Source organism: Vigna unguiculata, chromosome 6 (genome assembly GCF_004118075.2).
Source record: "Vigna unguiculata cultivar IT97K-499-35 chromosome 6, ASM411807v1, whole genome shotgun sequence".
Lineage (NCBI taxonomy): Eukaryota > Viridiplantae > Streptophyta > Magnoliopsida > Fabales > Fabaceae > Vigna > Vigna unguiculata.
The window spans coordinates 9,835,497-9,856,149 of NC_040284.1; the positions used below are offsets into that span (position 1 = coordinate 9,835,497).

The 20,653-nt window shown below is 35.2% G+C and overlaps 1 non-coding gene across 1 annotated transcript; it reads right to left on the bottom strand.

Annotated features, from left to right (window-relative positions):
* Positions 1-1,233: 1,233 nt before the first annotated feature.
* On the bottom strand, positions 1,234-1,306 carry TRNAA-AGC. The gene has a single exon. It is a non-coding gene; the product is annotated as a tRNA-Ala (tRNA).
* Positions 1,307-20,653: the final 19,347 nt, after the last annotated feature.

The window sequence follows — 20,653 nt, forward strand, 5'->3', positions numbered from 1 at the left end:
CACGAACATGTTTATATCCATTTGAACCACCAAAACTCGAGATTTAATCAACAATAATTATTCAATTACCAAAACCCTCATCCTAATAATATAAGGCATAAAAGGCCTTTGCAGACAACATCAAACAAATCAATTCTCAATCTCATCACACATAACACGAAATTCCCAACACATAGGAACCAAATTGAGAAGAGCAAAAACGCAAAAATCACAACCCATTTAATTTACACACACATGGACAACTTTCTCTAACGTAGAATCCTTGCACAAAACTTGTAGCCTTTGAGGGTTCTTCTCCAATTCACCATTTCGCCTAGTTCTTCCTCTCAAGTCCACTCTCAATGACATTCAATTCTCTCCTCACACTCTCAGAATTCATGCTCTGGTTTCTATGCCACAAAGATAGCCCCAAAACAACCTTTTCTCTCCCTTCCTTAATCACTAAATATGGCCTTAATGAGAGGTAAATGGAGCAAAAGGAAAATTTACCTTTTATACCTACTTAATGGTCATTGAATTAAGGTTTTGTACTATTTTTGTAGCCCCACCCCCCTTTGGGGTTCCTTACACTAGGTTTTGTTTTCCCTTGCCCTTTCATATTCATGCCCAAAGCTGATTCTAACATAAAAAATAAGGTTTAATTCATGTCTATCAAGGTTCGAACACACAACCACCAAATCATCAATCCAATGTACAACCATTTAACCAATTCATGTTTCGTGATAATTAATATAATCCTATGATTATACTATCACTCAACATGCTAAAGTATATTATCAAAAATAATAATAATACTTTTCCATACCAAGGACTTGAACCCAAGTCGTCTCAAACAATCAAAGTACTCTCAACCACCTAACGTAATACTTTTCCACACCATGATAATCAATATTTAATGCCATAAAGGCTCCCACTACCCGCATTTATTAATTAATTAATTATTTATTTAATTAAATTTCACGGGTCTTATACTATCCATTTCCTGATTAGACATACACATTAGATGAGTCTGTATGCACCAAACATTAGACCAAATTTCCATACACTGATTTGTATTTATAATGAATATTTTTGTATAGTTTATCCTTTGTATTTTCAGAGTGTTTATTCCATAATTTTTAACATGTTATATCTTTTTTTTATTTTTAAATAATCTACCCTTTACTTTTTTACATATATATTGACTTTCTAAACGTATTATGAATAGTTTTCAAATAAAAAGAAACATAAAAATGGAGATGCGGGGTATCGATCCCCGTACCTCTCGCATGCTAAGCGAGCGCTCTACCATCTGAGCTACATCCCCACATGTCCATTTTTTGAAGTTATTTAATCCTCTAATCTTCAATCCTCCCAAGAAGCATATCATACGTAAGATTTTCTCGTATTTGTACTATATTAGGTTATATAACATGAAGAAGGTCATGAAAGACATTTTTGAAGGATTTGGAGGCAAAGCAATTTGGTATGCAATAAAATCAATATGTTTAAGGATTCAACAAGGGTAAATGAATTTGTGTTAAAGTTTTCTAGATTTGAGAGCTCCACCAATCCTAGTTACAGGTGTAAATTTCAAGAAAACATTATCCATTCTTCAAGCTCATGGGATTTCTTTTATTTGTTGTTGTAACTTTTCTACCTATCTTAAGAAGTTTTCATTTTTTTTCCTAACCATTTTAATTATTTCTGAATCCAAAATTAATGAATTTTCATTCTCATACCAAAAACATAGGTGTTTCACATTCTACCTCATAAAGCTTTGTATGGATTCATTGTTATGCTTGAGTGGAAACCAATTTTGTAAATAAACTCTATCAATGGTATAAAATTATCTCAACTTCCAACATGTTCTAAGATACCAACTCTCAACAAGTCATCTCTACAAATTTGATAGTCCTTTTAGATTGTCCATCAGTTTGAGGGTAATAAGCAAAACTAAGCCTAACTTTTGATCATAATTTTGTAAACTATCACAAAATCTAGAGGTAAAACAAGGGTATCTATAACTTACGAAGTTCATTAGACTTAGCTTTTATATGACCATTAAAATATAAGCTTAATCAAGGTTGAACATACATCATATTAGGGGTGGCAAAACGAATCAGTTCGACTCATTTTTGGCCAATGAAAAATGGGGTGGGATAGGCCAGCCCGTTTTGATGAAGGATTGACCCCAACCAAGGATGGAGGCAAATGCTTAAAAAGACTTAGCAAGTTTAGAAAGGAAGTTCACTAATCCTTCATCCCTTTCATTTGTGTTTGCTATTTTTAATTCCCTAAGTTGACTTAGTTGAATCAACTTTAGTTGACTTGCTGACCTTTGACTAGGTTTGACTTGTTGACTATAGTTGACTTGACTTAAGCCAACATGCTAATCTCTGTTTATTTGCTTTGTAGGTTAATTAGGAGTAAGAAAGCAATGCTAGGTGGCACATGGTGATTGGGGAGCATAAATGATGTGGATGAGAGAGTAAAGCAAAGGCATAAAGCATAAAGTAAAAGGCATAAAACAAGTGTACCTATGTACCTTTGGTCTCCTTTGTTTTTAGCACACTTTGGCCATTTTTTGGAGACATATGAGACACATTTTTTGTCTCCTTTTGTGCTAGAACGAAATTAGCCTTGCACACACCATAGTTGGCTCTTTTGTCTCTCATTTTTGAAACCTTATTTGACCTAGTTTCTAGAAGCTAGGGTTAGGTTTTTGTAGAGACATCCTTAGGTATCTTTTATTTGCTTAGAGGCCCCTAAACTCTTCTATATAAGGGGTGCTCCTAGACATGTAAAAGGGTTGAACATTTTGAAGTTAAAAAACACTCTTGTGTCTCAACCATTTGTGAGAGTTTCCTCCCTTGGGAGTGAATACTTTTAAGCCTTATCTTGCATAGCAAGTGGCGGCACACATCCACTCATCTTCAAGGTTGCCATGGCTTCTAGCCTAGCCCTGTAGTGGCGTGCTTCTCACATTTTTACCATTTCTTTCCTTTCCATTTTATGTTTTCTTCTTCCTTTAATTGTTCTTGGTTTTCTATGGTTTATGTGCTTTCCATTTCCGTTTTGTTTTGAATCAATCCATCATCTTCTTCTCTTGAGCTTTGTGAAAGGAACCTTCACATCTAGATAGCTTGCTATCTTAATGTCCAGTGGGGATTTCACTTAGCTTTCTTAATTAACTCACACCATATTCAATAATCTTAAAAAGGAACAAGATAATCCTTCATCATTTGGTATCAGAGCTTTGGTTGTCCTTGAATATGGTGTTTTCATGTTCTAACCTTGTCTTGTGTAGCTATCTTTGAATGGTCCACATAAAAACAGTGCTGGCAACAACGTGTGCGTTTTTGAAAAAAATACTGCAGCTATCTCAGTGGTCCAAAAGTAACGTTCTTTATATCAAAAGAAAGCTCCGTGAGTCTAGTAACACATTTGGAGTTCTGTGGAGTGAGTTATGATCAAATGAGTGAGCAAAGGTCAGAGCTGCCGAGAATACGAAAAACACCGTTTTCAGGTTATGTTGTGGCAATTTTGGCTTCGGTTTTGTGACTCTTTTGCTCCTAAATGTGGTTGGATAACATGTCTTTTGATGCTTACTCTTTGAGTCTCAAATCCATGAGTTTAAATGCATGATAGCTACGTGTTTGTGTCTTTGTGTATGTCATGTTGAGTCTTTAAATGTGTCTAACTTTTTCTTGAGTCTCTTGTCATATGCTTCTTTGAGTTTTCTTGTTCATGTTTCTAAGTTTTTAAACTATTGCATGAGATCTATGCCTTGTGTTGTTGTATGCTCCTTGAAATTGATTTTGACCTAATTTTAAGGAACTAAGTGTTCAAGACACCCTAAAACATCCTTCTCATCATTTTAAGTACCTAGTTTTGAAAAGAAAAAGTGTTTTCAAGACCAAAAACAGTTTGGCCGAGAGCTTTTACAATGCTTGGTGAATCCATTTGGCCATTTTTACTAGGTGTTATGCTACCAAAATTTATACTTGGATTTTGGGTGATATTGGCAAATTAGTTCCATGCTTTGACTTGGTTATGATCTTTCATGGTGTATGCATAATTTGAAGTATAATCTTGGCTTGTTCAAATGCTTTCCATAGAGTCCTTAAAAGTCTTTTTCATTGTTTTAGTCTTGTTCAAGTTTTGTCTTTAAAAACAAGTTTCCTTAGAAGTTAAACTTTCTTGTTTTTGTGCTTTTCTTGCTTGTCACTAGGTGTTCTTTGTTGTGTCTTAGTAGTTTTCTTTTCTTGAAACTCTTGGGATGTTGTGGCCGAATCACTTGTCTTGCATTTGAAAGGTTTTGAACAATTTTTTAAAAGTGTTTGCTTCATTCCTTTGGTGGATTTTGAGTGCTAGCCTTGCCTTGTTACTTTGGGAGAGTGATCTAAACACTTGGGTTACAATTTGGGTTGGATTTGGTCTCGATTTTCATGTTGTCTAACCCCTAATCCATTTATTTTGTCTCGGATTTGAGTGTTTTTGTTGTAGGAATCATGGCAAGTTCATCAAATGCACCTACACCAAACAAAAACAATACATTGATGAGATTGCTTCGGGATTTGGAGTTGTCCAGGAAGGAGGCCTTTGAACAATTAAGAAAAGACAAGGAGCAAAGTGACCTAAGAATCCAAGAGCACATTCAAAGGCTTGAAGCTAAAGAGCAAGAAAGAGAGGCTAGGAAAAGAGGGCATTCTAGGCGCAACCCATCACAAGAGAAGCAAACTCCAAAGATTCCTAAGTTCTATGGAGGAAGTGATCCCAAAGTCTTCCTTGATTGGGAAGCTAAAGTTGATCAAATTTTCAATGAAAATCATGTAAAGGATCAAACACAAGTTGATCTAGTAGTTTTAGGATTTTTGGAGTATGCCAATACTTGGTGGCATAAAGTTTGTAAGAATTATGACCAAGGGCCACCCGCGGCTTCTTGGATGGACATTAAAACTCTTATGCGCGCTAGATTTGTTCCTCCCTCCTATAGGAAGGAACTTCTTTTGAAGCTCCAAAGGCTTCACCAAGGTTCTATGAGTGTGAGTGAGTACTTTAAAGAATTAGAGTCTCAAATGCGTAGGGTTCAAATAAAAGAGACTAACAAAGAGAAAATAAAAAGATTTGTGAGTGGTCTTAGGAGAGACATACAAGACCAAGTAGGGTTGTATGAGTACTCCACTCTTGAAAATGTTTTCACACTTGCCCTTGGGATTGAAATTCAATTGAAAAGAAAAAGAAGGGCAAGGAAGAGTTACTCACCCAACCACTACTTTAGTCACTCATGGAAGGGAAAGGATAAAAAGAAACATGATAAGTTCCCTTCTAACTCTCATCAAGAACCACCAAGTAAAAGTAAGTCACCAAGTGATCACATTCAACATTCCACTTCTCAAAGATCAAGTTCCATTAAATGTTTTAAATGTTTGGGTTATAATCACATTGCTTTAAATTGCCCAACCAAAAGGACCATGATCTTAAAGAAGAGTAATGATGTTGAAAGTGAACACTCATCTCCCCATTCTCTTTCAAAAGAATCTTCTTCCTCTAGTAAATCTAAAATTTTTAAGAAAGACCCTATGTTATTAAGGCGCATGATAGGTCAAGATCAAAGTGAGCTTGAGCCAACTCAAAGAGAAAACATTTTTTAATCTAGGTGCAAAATTAACAAAAGGGTTTGCTCTCTAATTATTGATGGAGGAAGTAGTACCAATGTAGCTAGCACAAGGTTGGTGGAAAAGCTTAGCTTGAAAACTATCCCTCATGCCAAGCCCTACAAGCTATCATGCCTTAAGGAAGAAGACATTAAAGTAACTCAACAAGTCCTCATTAACTTTTCAATTGGAAATTTTAAAGATGAGGTGTTATGTGATGTCATGCCTATGGAAGAAACTCATATTTTGTTAGGTAGGTCATGGCAATTTGATAGAAAAGTCTTTTATGATGGCCATGCTAACACCTATGCTTTCTCCTTCCAAGGCAAGAAGTTCACACTCCTACCTCTCTCACCCAATCAAGCAAATGAGGACCAAAATAAAGTAAAAGATAAGAGAAAAGATGAAAAAGAAAAAAAGCAAGTTACCTCCAAAGTGTTACTTGCCTCTAAAAAAAGACTTCCAAAGCAAGATGTGCATCACTCTTCCTTCTCTTCCCATGCCAAAAAGGAAGGCCCAAAGCATAAGCCAGAGAGGAAGAGTAGTCTAGAAAATAAAGATGGCTTAACAAAAGCTAGGGGTAATACCCTTAGAAAGGATGGAACAAAAGCTCATAAAAGGAAGGCGCAAATCCTCCCCCAAATCAAGTCAAGTTCCATCCACAAAGGCTTCAAGAATTTGTGGTCAAATTCTCTCCAAGAAGGGGAGGATGATGAAGTATTGACCCCAACCAAGGATGGAGGCAAATGCTTAAGAAGACTTAGCATGTTTAGAAAGGAAGTTCACTAATCCTTCATCCCTTTCATTTGCGTTTGCTATTTTTGATTCCCTAAGTTGACTTAGTTGAATCAACTTTAGTTGACTTGTTGACCTTTGACTAGGTTTGACTTGTTGACTATAGTTGACTTGACTTAAGCCAACATGCTAATCTCTGTTTATTTGCTTTGTAGGTTAATTAGGAGTAAGAAAGCAATGCTAGGTGGCGCATGGTGATTGGGGAGCATAAATGATGTGGATGAGAGAGTAAAGCAAAGGCATAAAGCATAAAGTAAAAGGCATAAAACAAGTGTACCTATGTACCTTTGGTCTCCTTTGTTTTTAGCACACTTTGGCCACTTTTTGGAGACATATGAGACACATTCTTTGTCTCCTTTTGTGCTAGAACGAAATTAGCCTTGTACACACCATAGTTGGCTCTTTTGTCTCTCATTTTTGAAACCTTATTTGACCTAGTTTCTAGAAGCTAGGGTTAGGTTTTTGTAGAGACATCCTTAGGTATCTTTTATTTGCTTAGAGGCCCCTAAACTCTTCTATATAAGGGGTGCTCCTAGACATGTAAAAGTATTGAACATTTTGAAGTTAAAACACTCTTGTGTCTCAACCATTTGTGAGAGTTTCCTCCCTTGGGAGTGAATACTTTTAAGCCTTATCTTGCATAGCAAGTGGCGGCACACATCCACTCATCTACAAGGTTGCCATGGCTTCTAGCCTAGCCTTGTAGTGGCGTGCTTCTCACATTTTTACCATTTCTTTCCTTTCCATTTTATGTTTTCTTCTTCCTTTAATTGTTCTTGGTTTTCTATGGTTTATGTGCTTTCCATTTCCTTTTTGTTTTGAATCAATCCATCATCTTCTTCTCTTGAGCTTTGTGAAAGGAACCTTCACATTTAGATTGCTTGCTATCTTAATGTCCAGTGGGGATTTCACTTAGCTTTCTTAATTAACTCACACCATATTCAATAATCTTAAAAAGGAACAAGATAATCCTTCATCACGTTTGAACAATACGGGTCTGAAAACACAAATCGTCTCGTCCTATGACGAGCTAACGGGCCAACTCGTCCTTTTTTCTTAAAAAAAATTATGTTTTTTTTCTAACTCATGTTCCTCTTGTTCCAGTGATCCGAACAAACAAATTTCTTCTTGACTGAGGGGAAATGATGCAAAATAATTTTTCTAACTCATTACATAAGTTCTTATAAATATTTTTCCATCTTTCCAAACATAAAAATAAAATTAAAATACATGTAATCCTTTTCCAAAATCAAATTAAAAATATCTATAATTCTCTGCCACTCAAAATCCCATATAACATCTATACCGAAAGTCATATAAAGCAACAAAAACATTATGCAATCAAAGTTTTATTTTCCAGAATTCACCAGCATGACGATGTTCATCATGTGCAACATCCCAATAACTCTGAAATCCAAGCATTATGAGACCATCATGTTCATCCTTATTATAACTGCACCTAGAAAAATGAATAAGCAGTAAGAAAAGGCAGTATGCATCACTAAATTCAAAAACACGGTTCATTCATACAAACACCCTTTTCCAACTATAAATCCTCAAAGAAAACCTCAAATTCCAAAAATCTACATGGTTACAACGATTCAGATCAAATACATAAACTATCAACAAACATCAAATATAAACCATTGTCACTCCCCTGAAATCAAATGCCAAAAGTTGGGGACCAACGATTCGATTAGAGAAAAAAAGGGGAAAAGTTCCACAATTGTAAATGGACATGGGTCTTCGTCAGTGACCATCAGTGGTCGCAACTCCTTCTTCCTTCTGGGTTAGGACACTTTGTGGGTTGTATTGCATTGTGTTTTTTAGTTTCTCTGTGCTGTGAGAGAAAAAGAAAGAGGTGATGCAATGCAACAAAACTTCTGAAATATTAAAACGAGCCAGCCTTTTTGAATTGATTAAATGGGTTACTAGCCAGCCTGTGGCTAAGCCATCCTGCAACCCAATAGGCTGACATGTTAGATGTGTAACACCCTAGAGATGCCACAAGTAATTTTTCTTTCCAAAACCTAAAACACACCCTCTGATACTATCCTATTAAATATGAACTTCACAATTATTTATTCTCAAAATGACATATGTCAGATTAGTTATATGAAACAACTTTATTCATTAAAATAAAACATCTTTCACAAACCAACTGGTTTAGATCGTCAAATTGAAAGTGCCACAAAATCCTTCAAGTCAAATGTAACACAAAAACCACTAAACTATTATATTTCATTCAAAAGGACATTTTCAAATGTCTTAAAACTCCCAAAAGCTTCTCCAACAGTATCTATATCAATATCTACTCTCGTATAACATAGGTCATACGATCATTGTAGGTGGAAAGCACAACCATAAATATGCAAGGGTGAGCTAAACATGTATCTCATCACATAACATGCATATCAACATACAATCACCTAGCATTATCATAATGTAACATAAACTCATTCATAATATCCACCATGTCAACATCACAACATGAACCCATCAACATATTACCATAAAGTAATACCAAACAGTATGATATTCTCTCATAGCCAACCATTATACCTTCCTGGCACCAACGCCTTCTGGAAAAGTTTCTTCCCCTGCTTTCCATAGACTTACTAGCAACAACTTCATCTACTCGACAAAGCCTTAGGTGGGAGCACTCTTGCTAAACTCATGGTAAAGACTTACGGAGGAACAAAACCCTTTTACCTTGACTCGATAAAGCCCTTTGGGGTAAAAGAACCATCCTGGCTTTACAGCTATCAAAAAATTCATATTGTCCCACCGCAGACGTATACTCATTCATGCAACATCTCATCTCATCATCCCATATCATACCATTCCATACATATGCTCATATAATTCTCATGATGACACGATTATACGCATTCATGATCGATAACATGTACACACATCAAGGCCTCATCATCACCTCTATCACAACACATTGACATCATACAATCCTCATCATTGTATTTAACATACATCAATCATTAGGTCCCACATTCAATATACTACAAACAGATCCTATCACAATTTATCACAACAAAATATCAACACAATGCAACCATGAAAAACCAACAATCATGGGTAACATAATCTCTAACTACAGACCTACAAACTAAGATCACATCGTTCAAACTAAAGAACAATATGTTATGAACCATTTGTCAAAATTGTAGCTCAATCAAATGATTAATGAATTAGGAAAAGAAATTTTACGAAAAAAAGGGCTAGAATAAAGGGCTAATGAGAGGTTGGATCAAAGAGTGTTACTCCTGATTAGGCTTATGTGTGGATTAAAGAGTTAGAGAAAATCTTTGAGGCTATCTAATGCCCCAAGGATAGGAAGTTGATGTGTTGCCTACCTTTTGGCTAAAGAGACCGAGTTTTGGTTCTTAGGATTAAAGCAGATGTTGAAGTCTAGAAGGGAGGCCTTGAACTGGTTAGGTTTCACGATAAGGTTTCTAGAGAAGTATTTTATAGATAAAGCAAGGTTTGTCGAGGCGGCTAAGTTAATAAGGTTGGTGCAAGGAGATATGTTGGTTCATGCATATGCTTGAAGGTTTGATTTGTCAAGGTTCTATACACAAGCTACTTCTATAGCTTGAAGACGTAGAAAGTTTGTGGAGGGCTTGAGGATTGAGTTTTAAAAGGGTAGTGGCCCCTATGTTTTTGGAGGAGTTCCACATTTTGGTGGAGAGGGCTAAGATGATGGAAGACCTTAAGCACTAGCCAAGTATGGTGGTGTGTCAAGAAAGAGGAGGCTCATCGGTTGGAATAGGTAAGGTGTCTTAGAATCCTTATGACAGGCCCCTTAAGTAGAAGAGGGTAGTTGGATCTTCGCAACAACAATGCTCGGGGAAAGGCAGGTGTTTCAAGTATGAAGGTCCAAATTGGAAGAACGATAATCCTCAGGATGAGTTTAAATGTCTTAAGTCCCATAAGGAATGACATATTGCTAAGAATTGTCCTCAAGACGAAGGGCAAGCTAGTGCTGCCATAACACAACATAGGAAGGAAAGAGGTGGAAAACCTTAAGTAGTTCAAAAAGTGCTTGTGATGACTGTTGTTAAAGTTGCTAACACATGTAATCTTATTCACGGTATATGTTACATAATTGTAGTTATGTTAGAGTGTTGTTTGTATTGAATGACACATTCCTTTTGTGTCACACACTTGTATGGATAGGTTAGGGTTGCCTTTGAGAGAGTTGGAGTTTGAGTTGGGGGTTTCTAATCCAGCTTCAAGTCTAGTGAGGACTGCCTTTGTGCACATGGCATGTTCAATGGAGGTCAAGGGGTGCATATTCAAAGTCAATTTGGTTTGCCTTCCTTTGCATGGGAGAGATTGTTGTCATTGTTACCGAAGGAAAACACTTTGTCTAGGGTTTCGATGCGTGTGAGGTGGAGGAAGGGAGTGGAGACAACAGAGGGGAGATCGTGATGGAGGGGGTTGCTAATGTGGTTAAGGCGATAGAGGATGGTGCGGAGGGAAGGGTTGCAGTCAATGAAGGTGCCTGACTTTTAGTTCTTATTTTGGGTTTTTGAAGAGCTAAGTTTTTAGCTTCACGTGTGTTAATAGATTTAGGGAGAACAACATCAAAGCATTTTTTAAAATCTTAATTTATTTCTATTTAATCTATGGAGTAAATAATATTACCCATGGATTTTATTTTTCCCACCCATCATTCACTTGGATCCATCTTTTTATTCGTGGGAAAATTCTGTAGATAATAAATATTTACATACAGATTTTATTCTATGGGTAATTTAAGTTTTTCATATAATGATAAGCCTGGTGGTTTGTTGCAACAATTGGAGGTTCCAATTTGGAAGTGGGATAACATCATTATGGATTTTGTTACCCAATTATGAAGGTCAGCGAGAGGACACGATGATATATGGGTGGTGGTGTATAGGTTGACCAAGAGGGTCCACTTCTTGCTAGTGAACCAAAAGCTACATGTGGCTAAGTTCGTTGAGTTGTATATCAAGGAGATCGTAAGGATGCATGGTGTAACATCCCGACCGGATATTACTTAATTAAAATTAAAATAATAGAAATAATAATAAACCGCATTTATTACTGAAATACTTTCCCAAAATGCGGGAAAATTTAAACTTTATTACAAGCGTCAAAATTCCAAAATCCCTAAATTTGTACGCCACATTCCAAAATTATTAAAAATAAGTCACTTATTACAAAAACATCACAAGGATGAATTCTTGAAATTTCCCCATGTTGGCCCCTCTCTGGCTCTAAGCATCCACATGCTCACCTACAACAACATTTTCTCCCTTGTAACAAGTTACATGATCATCGCCAAACACACATAGATAGGGTGAGCTCAAAATAAAATTATACACCACAAGGTACATTATGACAACAAATTAAAATCCCTAACACTTCTGCTACACTCTAATCTCAAAGTCAAACATTCACATCTTCCTATGATGCCTTTTGATTCTACACCCTTTGATGATTACATTGATCGATCCTTGCTGCCACGAGTGTCTACTCGCCCCTCCAACTACAGGCCACCACCTACAGTCCAAACGTGGGCTCTAAGCATCCACATGCTCACCTACAACAACATTTTCTCCCTTGTAACAAGTTACATGATCATCGCCAAACACACATAGATAGGGTGAGCTCAAAATAAAATTATACACCACAAGGTACATTATGACAACAAATTAAAATCCCTAACACTTCTGCTACACTCTAATCTCAAAGTCAAACATTCACATCTTCCTATGATGCCTTTTGATTCTACACCCTTTGATGATTACATTGATCGATCCTTGCTGCCACGAGTGTCTACTCGCCCCTCCAACTACAGGCCACCACCTACAGTCCAAACGTGGGAATGATCTTGTCACGACCACAATCCGCAACACCAAATGGAGTTCCCTAATATGAACTACAGTCCGTATTTGTTCCAAGACTACCAAACTTATCGGATAACATCGAGGGCAATCTTCTGAAACCCATCCATACGAGCCACGATCTCGCACACTCCACTAAACTTCCAAAACCACCAGGCTACAACCTTGAGTGGCCATGTGTTACCCCAATACAAGCTACACTCGTAATTGTGCCCCCAACAAAGCATCGCATCAAAACCTCCATCCAAAGCTGTGTAGAATCCTCCACGCAATCCAACTTTGCACCTGAAATCGTTTGGCGCTTAACGCACGTCGCCAGGCGGAAACTGGTTCTAGACTGCCTGACAGACACCTCATGCCGTCAGGTCTTTTCTGCCTGGCGGGATCACCCTTTTCGCCAGGCACCATGCATTGCAGGCTTCTCTGGTTTTCCCTTGTCGCCTTCCAGCACACCCCAAGCCGTCAGGCGCCACACCAGTAGTGTCACTGCTACTGGTTTTTGGCACCTTGGAACAAGTTCTAAAGAACCCCAAACACTTAACATACAATCCATAACATCAAACATGATTATCCAGTCATAATCACATGACTAAATCACAGACCAACACAATCATAAACAACCAAACAATATACAAAACCAAGAAGAACACATAATCATTGTCCCAAAATATCGCACGGGTAATAAAACAATAATAGTGGTAACAATAAAAATAACAAGAACAACAAGAACAATAATAATAATAATAATAATAATAATAATAATAATAATAATAATAATAATAACAATAAAACAAAAACAATAAAAATCAAAATAATAATAAAATGAAATAAAATGAAATAATAATAAAACAATAATACTAATAAGATAAAACAATAATAGCAAAATAATAATAATAACAATAATAATAAAACAATAATAATGATAATAAAATTATAAATAAAACAAAAAATGATAATAATAATAATAATAATAATAAAAGAATAGTAAAATAAAATAATAATAATAATAACAATAATAGTAATAATAATAATAATAAAATAATAATAAAATAATAATAAAATAATAATAATAATAGTAATAATAATAAAAATAAAAATAATAATGATATAATAAATAATAATATCAATATAAATAATAATAATAATAATAAAATTAATAAAATTAATAATAATAGTAAAATAAAATAATAAAATAATAATAATAGTAGTAGTAATAATGAAAATAACAATAAAAATAAAAATAATAATAATTGTGCCGCATTTAGAAGAAAAACTCTAAATATCACGACAAGTCAAAAAAGAAAGAATCATAATAAAATCATTAAAACAGGAAATGGAGCGTAAAAAGGACTATTTCACACTAGTCAAGGTTTGAACTCAAATCCACCTAATTATTAAGCATATGCACAACCATCAAGCCTATATATGTTTCTTGAGATATCATGCACACATATACTCATAAAATCATGTCACGAGTTCATATATACACCCATGATAAATTAAATAATTAAAACATCACAATTATAACATACTCAAATGCACTAAGCGTGTTTAACCACTTGAGCTACCATTGCTCCTTTCTCATAATTCTCTGCATTAATTACTTTATAGATTCTTTCCCTCACATTTATTAAATAAATATTTATTTATTTACTTAATTTTCCCGGGTCTTACACATGGGGGCTAACTAGCATAGTGTTAAATAGACACTAGAGGTTTACCTCTAGATTTTGGCAACATTGTAGGAGGCAATGGGAAGTAGTTTGAGGTTAAGTTCGACTTATCATCCTCAAATTTATGGTCAATCCAAGAGGATCATCTAGACTCTAGAGTATATGTTGAGGGCGTGTGTCTTGGACCATCTAGGGAGTTTGGATGAAGTGTTGTCTTTAGTGAAGGTCATAATGTCTGACGCTCACCACACACACAAACACACACACACACACACACACACACACACACACACACACACACACACACACACACACTAACTCAGACATGTTTGTTAGCCCCAAGGCACCTCATTGTTTGATGCCACACTCGTCTAATACTCCATTAGATGAATCCACCTTGTCTTGTCCTCCATTAGGAAATTCTATTCCCTTTGGTCCTTACATTGTCTCTAATGATACATTATATTCCAGGATGTAATTTTTCTCACCAGATACAATTTTATCTTAAAAAATTTTCTTATTTTCAAGATGTGAACATTAAAATCTTATTTTAATTTCAAAAAGTGCTCAGATATATAGAGTTGCAACTTGTGATAGGTTCCTTACATGAGAAAGTACTCTCATATTAATAATCATATGATGAACATGAAGAGTCAAAGACTAAGGTAGACTCAAAGGTAGACTTAGGGTTTGCATCTATTCCAATCCCAACTATTTCACATAGATTAGTCTTGTCTTCATATGATGCATATCTAGAGCTTAAGTCTAACTCATCCTTAGTTATTTCAATATATTTCTCTTTAAGGAATTCTATATCTCCTTAATTGATTTTAGTATGTAGGTTTCATTTAACTCTTCTTTTGGTAAATCATATATTATAATATACTTAGCTTTTTCATTTAGTTCCCTCTAATTGAACTCAACTTATGTCTAGTCTTCCATTGGAGTCATTATCTTTATGCCTCCTTTTGTTATGATGTACCATAATTGACACTGAGTGGATTAGATGTACATCTTCATTTTATCCTTCCAATAGTATTCTCTGGATAAAAATAGACATTGTGTAATGGATGTTCCCTCTACTATCATCAGTTGTGTCATCCTTGTTGTGTTGAATATGTTTCTCTAAATGCTAGCAATGGCCTAAATCTTTAGAGGTTGAGCTCTGAAACTAACTATAAAAACAGGGAAAACACAAGAAGGTAAGATTGAATTGTGATTTTAAAATCTTTTACACACCTTTCGCAAATATCATTTAATAAAGAATATTTAAAAATTAGTGAATGACAAATGCTTTTGATGAAGTACATCAGTTGAAGCTTTGATGCATAATTGATTTACTTGATTAAAAGTGTCATGATTATTCTTGGTCATACAATGAGTCTCCTCCTACGTTAATGCAGATAGATATAGCACACAAAGTAAAAAGATAGAAAAAATAGATCATACACATTGTATTTTTATAGTGGTACATCTAACCATGCAAATAGATATAGCACACAAAGTAAAAAGATAGAAAAAATAGATCATACACATTGTATTTTTAGTGGTACATCTAACCATGCAAACTACATCCAGTTCTCAATCAATTTATTGAGTTTTACTATGCTAAATAATATTGTGAAGTACAATCTCTGTATTTTTTCACAAGTCATTCTTGACTTGAACATGTATTCTTTCAAACAAACTACTTCTAGTTTAATGACTATTGTTTTTTATAATTAAAATAGACACGTTAAAATAATTGTAAGGATTTTACTAAATATTTCTATGCATGATAGATGATTATTTATTATATCATAAAAAGATATATTTTCATTCATATTAAATTAGTATTTTATTATAATAATTAAATTAATTTGGTAAGTGATAAAAAGCTCAATATAAACAAAAATTACAAAAGTTTAGATTGTTTGTAAGAACTTACCATTGAAGACAACCTTATGAAAAAAAAAAGGAAAAAAGGCAACGTTAGTTGCTAATGAGTGATGAGAAATGGTGGGATTCCTTTAAAGTTATTAAAGAACATTTAAGAATTATTTATGAGAAAAAAATAGAATCCATTATTTTGTCTACTATTTATATAAGAAACAATTGATATGAATTTTTTTTCCACTTGTTATTTTTATTATCCTTATATTAAACTCAAAACACAAATGCAAAAATTAATCGCCAAGCATCCACACTTCAAGATATAATTTTCAAGTACTTCAATCACATCAAATACCCATTACAATATTCATAATTACGAAAATGGTATTTGGACAAAACTTTTTGACTTATTTTTTACAATATTGACGTGGTAAGGGATTTTAAAATTTTTTATTGCAAATGCATTAATGAGATAAACCATTACACATGCGGGAACATTTCTTAGGCAAAGTGATGAAGGATTATGTTGTTCCTTTTTAAGATTATTGAATATGGTGTGAGTTGATTAAGAAAGCTAAATGAAATCCCCACTGGACATTAAGATAGCAAGCTATCTAGATGTGAAGGTTCCTTTCACAAAGCTCAAGAGCAGAAGATGATGAATTGATTCAAAACAAAAAGGAAATGGAAAGCACATAAACCATAGAAAACCAAGAATAATTAAAGGAAGAAGAAAACATAAAATGGAAAGGAAAGAAATGGTAAAAAATGTGAGAAGCACGCCACTACAAGGCTAGGCTAGAAGCCATGGCAACCTTGAAGATGAGTGGATGTGTGTCGCCACTTGCTATGCAAGATAAGGCTTAAAAGTATTCACTCCCAAGGGAGGAAACTCTCACAAATGGTTGAGACACAAGAGTGTTTTTACTTCAAAATGCTCAACCCTTTTACATGTCTAAGAGCACCCTTTATATAGAAGAGTTTAGGGGCCTCTAAGCAAATAAAAGATACCTAAGGATGTCTCTACAAAAACCTAACCCTAGCTTTTGAAAATAGGTCAAATAAGGTTACAAACACAAGAGACAAAAGAGCTAACTATGGTGTGTGCAAGGCTAATTTCGTTCTAGCACAAAAGGAGACCAAGAATGTGTCTCATATGTCTCAAAAAAGTGGCCATAATGTGCTAAAAACAAAGGAGACCAAAGGTACATAGGTACACTTGCTTTATGCCTTTTTCTTTATGCTTTATGTCTTTGCTTTACTCTCTCATCCACATCATTTATGCTCCCCAATCACCATGCGCCACCTAGCATTGCTTTCTTACTCCAAATTAACCTACAAAGCAAATAAACATAGATTAGCATGTTGGCTTAAGTCAAGTCAACTATAGTTAAAAGTCAAACCTAGTCAAAGGTCAACAAGTCAACTAAAGTTGATTCAACTAAGTCAACTTAGGGAATCAAAAATAACAAACATAAATGAAAGGGATGAAGGATTAGTGAACTTCCTTTCTAAACATGCTTAGTCTTCTTAAGCATATGCCTCTATCCTTGGTTGGGGTCAATCCTTCATCATCCTCCCCTCCTTGAAGAGAATTTGACCACAAATTCTTTAAGCCTTTGTAGATGGAGCTTGACTTGATTTGGGAGAGGATTTGCGCCTCCCTTTTATGAGCTGTTGTTCCATCCTTTCTAAGGGTATTACCTCTAGCTTTGGTTAGGCCATCTTTATTTTCTAGACTACTCTTCCTCTCTTGCTTGTGCTTTGGGCCTTCCTTTTTGGCTTGGGAAGAGAAGGAAGGGTGATGTACAACTTACTTTGGAAGAATTTTTTTGTAGGAAAGTAATACCTTAGTGAAAGCTTGCTCCTTTTCTTTTTCTTCGTTATCTTTTCTTATTATATTTCTATCCTTATTAACTTCTTGAGGTGATAGAGGTTGTAAAGTGGTCTTTTTCCCATTTATGAAGAAAATGTATTGGTTGGTATGACCATCATGTAAAGTTTATTTATCAAATTGCCATGGCCTACCTAGTAAGATATGTGTGACTTCCATGGGAACAACATCACATAGCACCTCATCTTTGTAGCTTCCTATAGAGAAGTTAATTAGGACTTGTTTGTTGACATCTATTTCTCCCTCTTTACTTATCCAAGCAAGCTTGTAGGGCTTAGCATGAGGAATGGTCTCTAAGTTAAGCTTTTCCACCAACCTTATGCTAGCTACATTGGTACTACTTCCTCCATCAATAATTAGAGAGCAAACCCATTTGTTAATTTTGCATCTAGATTGAAAAATGTTTTCTCTTTGAGTTGGCTCAAGTTCACTTTGATCTTGACCTATCATGCGCCTTAATAACATAGGGTCTTTCTTAAAAATTTTAGATTTACTAGAGGAAGAAGATTCTTTTGAAAGAGAATGGGGAGATGAGTGTTCACTTTCAACATCATTACTCTTCTTTAAGACCATGGTCCTCTTGGTTGGGCAATTTAAAGCAATGTGATTATAACCCAAACATTTAAAACATTTAATGGAACTTGATCTTTGAGAAGTGGAATGGTGAATGTGATCACTTGGTCACTTACTTTTACTTGGTGGTTCTTGATGAGAGTTAGAAGGGAACTTATCATGTTTCTTTTTATCGTTTCCCTTCCATGAGTGACTAAAGTAGTGGTTGGGTGAGTAACTCTTCCTTGCCCTTCTTTTTCTTTTCAATTGAATTTCAATCCCAAGGGAAAGTGTGAAAACATTTTCAAGAGTGGAGTACTCATACAACTCTACTTGGTCTTGTATGTCTCTCCTAAGACCACTCATAAATCTTTTTATTTTCTCTTTGTTAGTTTCTTTTATTTCAATCCTACACATTTGAGACTCTAATTCTTTAAAGTACTCACTCACACTCATAGGACCTTGGTGAAGCCTTTGGAGATTCAAAAGAAGTTCCTTCCTATAGGAGGGAGGAACAAATCTAGCGCGCATAAGAGTTTTAATGTTCATCCAAGAAGCCGCGGGTGGCCCTTGGTCATAATTCTTACAAACTTTATGCCACCAAGTATTGGCATACTCCAAAAATCCTAAAACTACTAGATCAACTTGTGCTTGATCCTTTACATGATTTTCAATGAAAATTTGATCAACTTTAGCTTCCCAATCAAGGAAGATTTTGGGATCACTTCCACCATAGAACTTAGGAATCTTTGGATTTTGCTTCTCTTGTGATGGGTTGCGTTTAGAATGCCCTATTTTCCTAGCCTCTCTTTCTCGCTCCCTAGCTTCAAGCCTTTGAATGTGTTCTTGGATTCTTAGGTCACTTTGCTCCTTGTCTTTTCTCAATTGTTCAAAGGCCTCCTTCCTAGACAACTCCAATCCCAAAGTAATCTCATTAATGTATTGTTTTTGTTTGGTGTAGGTGCATTTGATGAACTTGCCATGATTCCTACAACAAAAACAATCAAATCTGAGACAAAATAAATGGATTAGAGGTTAGACAACATGAAACCCGAGACCAAATCCAACCCAAAATGTAACCCAAGTGTTTAGATCACTCTCCCAAAGTAGCAAGGCAAGGCTAGCACTCAAAATCCACCAAAGGAGTGAAGCAAACACTTTTAAAAACTTGCTCAAAACCTTTCAAATGCAAGACAAGTGATTCAGCCACAACATCCCAAGAGTTTCAAGAAATGAAAACTACTAAGACAAAACAAAGAACACCTAATGATAAGAACATTTTAAAGACTCTATCGAAAGTACTTGACAAACATTTTCAAGTCTTAAATCATGCATACACCAAGAAAGATCATAACCAAGTTAAAGCATGGAACTAATTAGCCAATATCACCCAATTCTCAAGTATGAAAACTAGTAGCATAACACCTAGTGAAAAACACACTTTTAGTTCACCAAGGAGCAAGGTTGCTCTCAGTTTTTAGGCAAAAATTGGTGCAAAATTTTCTTCTTTCATAACTAGTTTCATAAAATGGTGAGAAAGAGTTTTAGGTGGCTTGGACACTTAGTTCCTCAAGTTTTAGGCCAAAATCAATTTCATGGAGCTTACATCAAGCAAGACATAAAGTGCAAGCAATATTCAAATACTTGGAAAAACAAGAATCAGAAAACTTTAAGTTAACATATGACATATGACTCAAGCAAAAGTTAGGCACATTTAAAGACTCAACATGACATACACAAAGACACAAACATGTAGCTATCATGCATTTAAACTCATGGATTTGAGGCTCAAAGACTAAGCATCCAAAGACATGTTATCCAACCACATTTAGGAGCTTAAAGAGGTGCAAAAACTGTAGCCAAACTGCCACAACAAAACCTGAAAACGCTGATTCACGTATTTTTGGCAGATCTGACATTTGCTCACATTTTTTATCATAACTTTCTCCATAGAACTCCAAATGCGTTGGTTCTTTTTTTTCTGGAAACTAGACTCAAAGAGCTTTCTTCTGACACCAAAAACGTAATTTTTGGACCACTAAGATGGTGTAGTTTAATGTTTTAAAATCGTCACGTTTTCTGCCAGCACTATTTTTGTATGTAATGGAAGTGGATTTGAACCATACAAAGATAGTTACAACAAGACAAGGTTAGCACATGAAAAACACCATATTCAAGATAACCTAGGCTCTAGATACCAAATGATGAAGGATTATGTTGTTCCTTTTTAAGATTATTGAATATGGTTTGAGTTGATTAAGAAAGCTAAGTGAAATCCCCACTGGACATTAAGATAGCAAGCTATCTAGATGTGAAGGTTCCTTTCACAAAGCT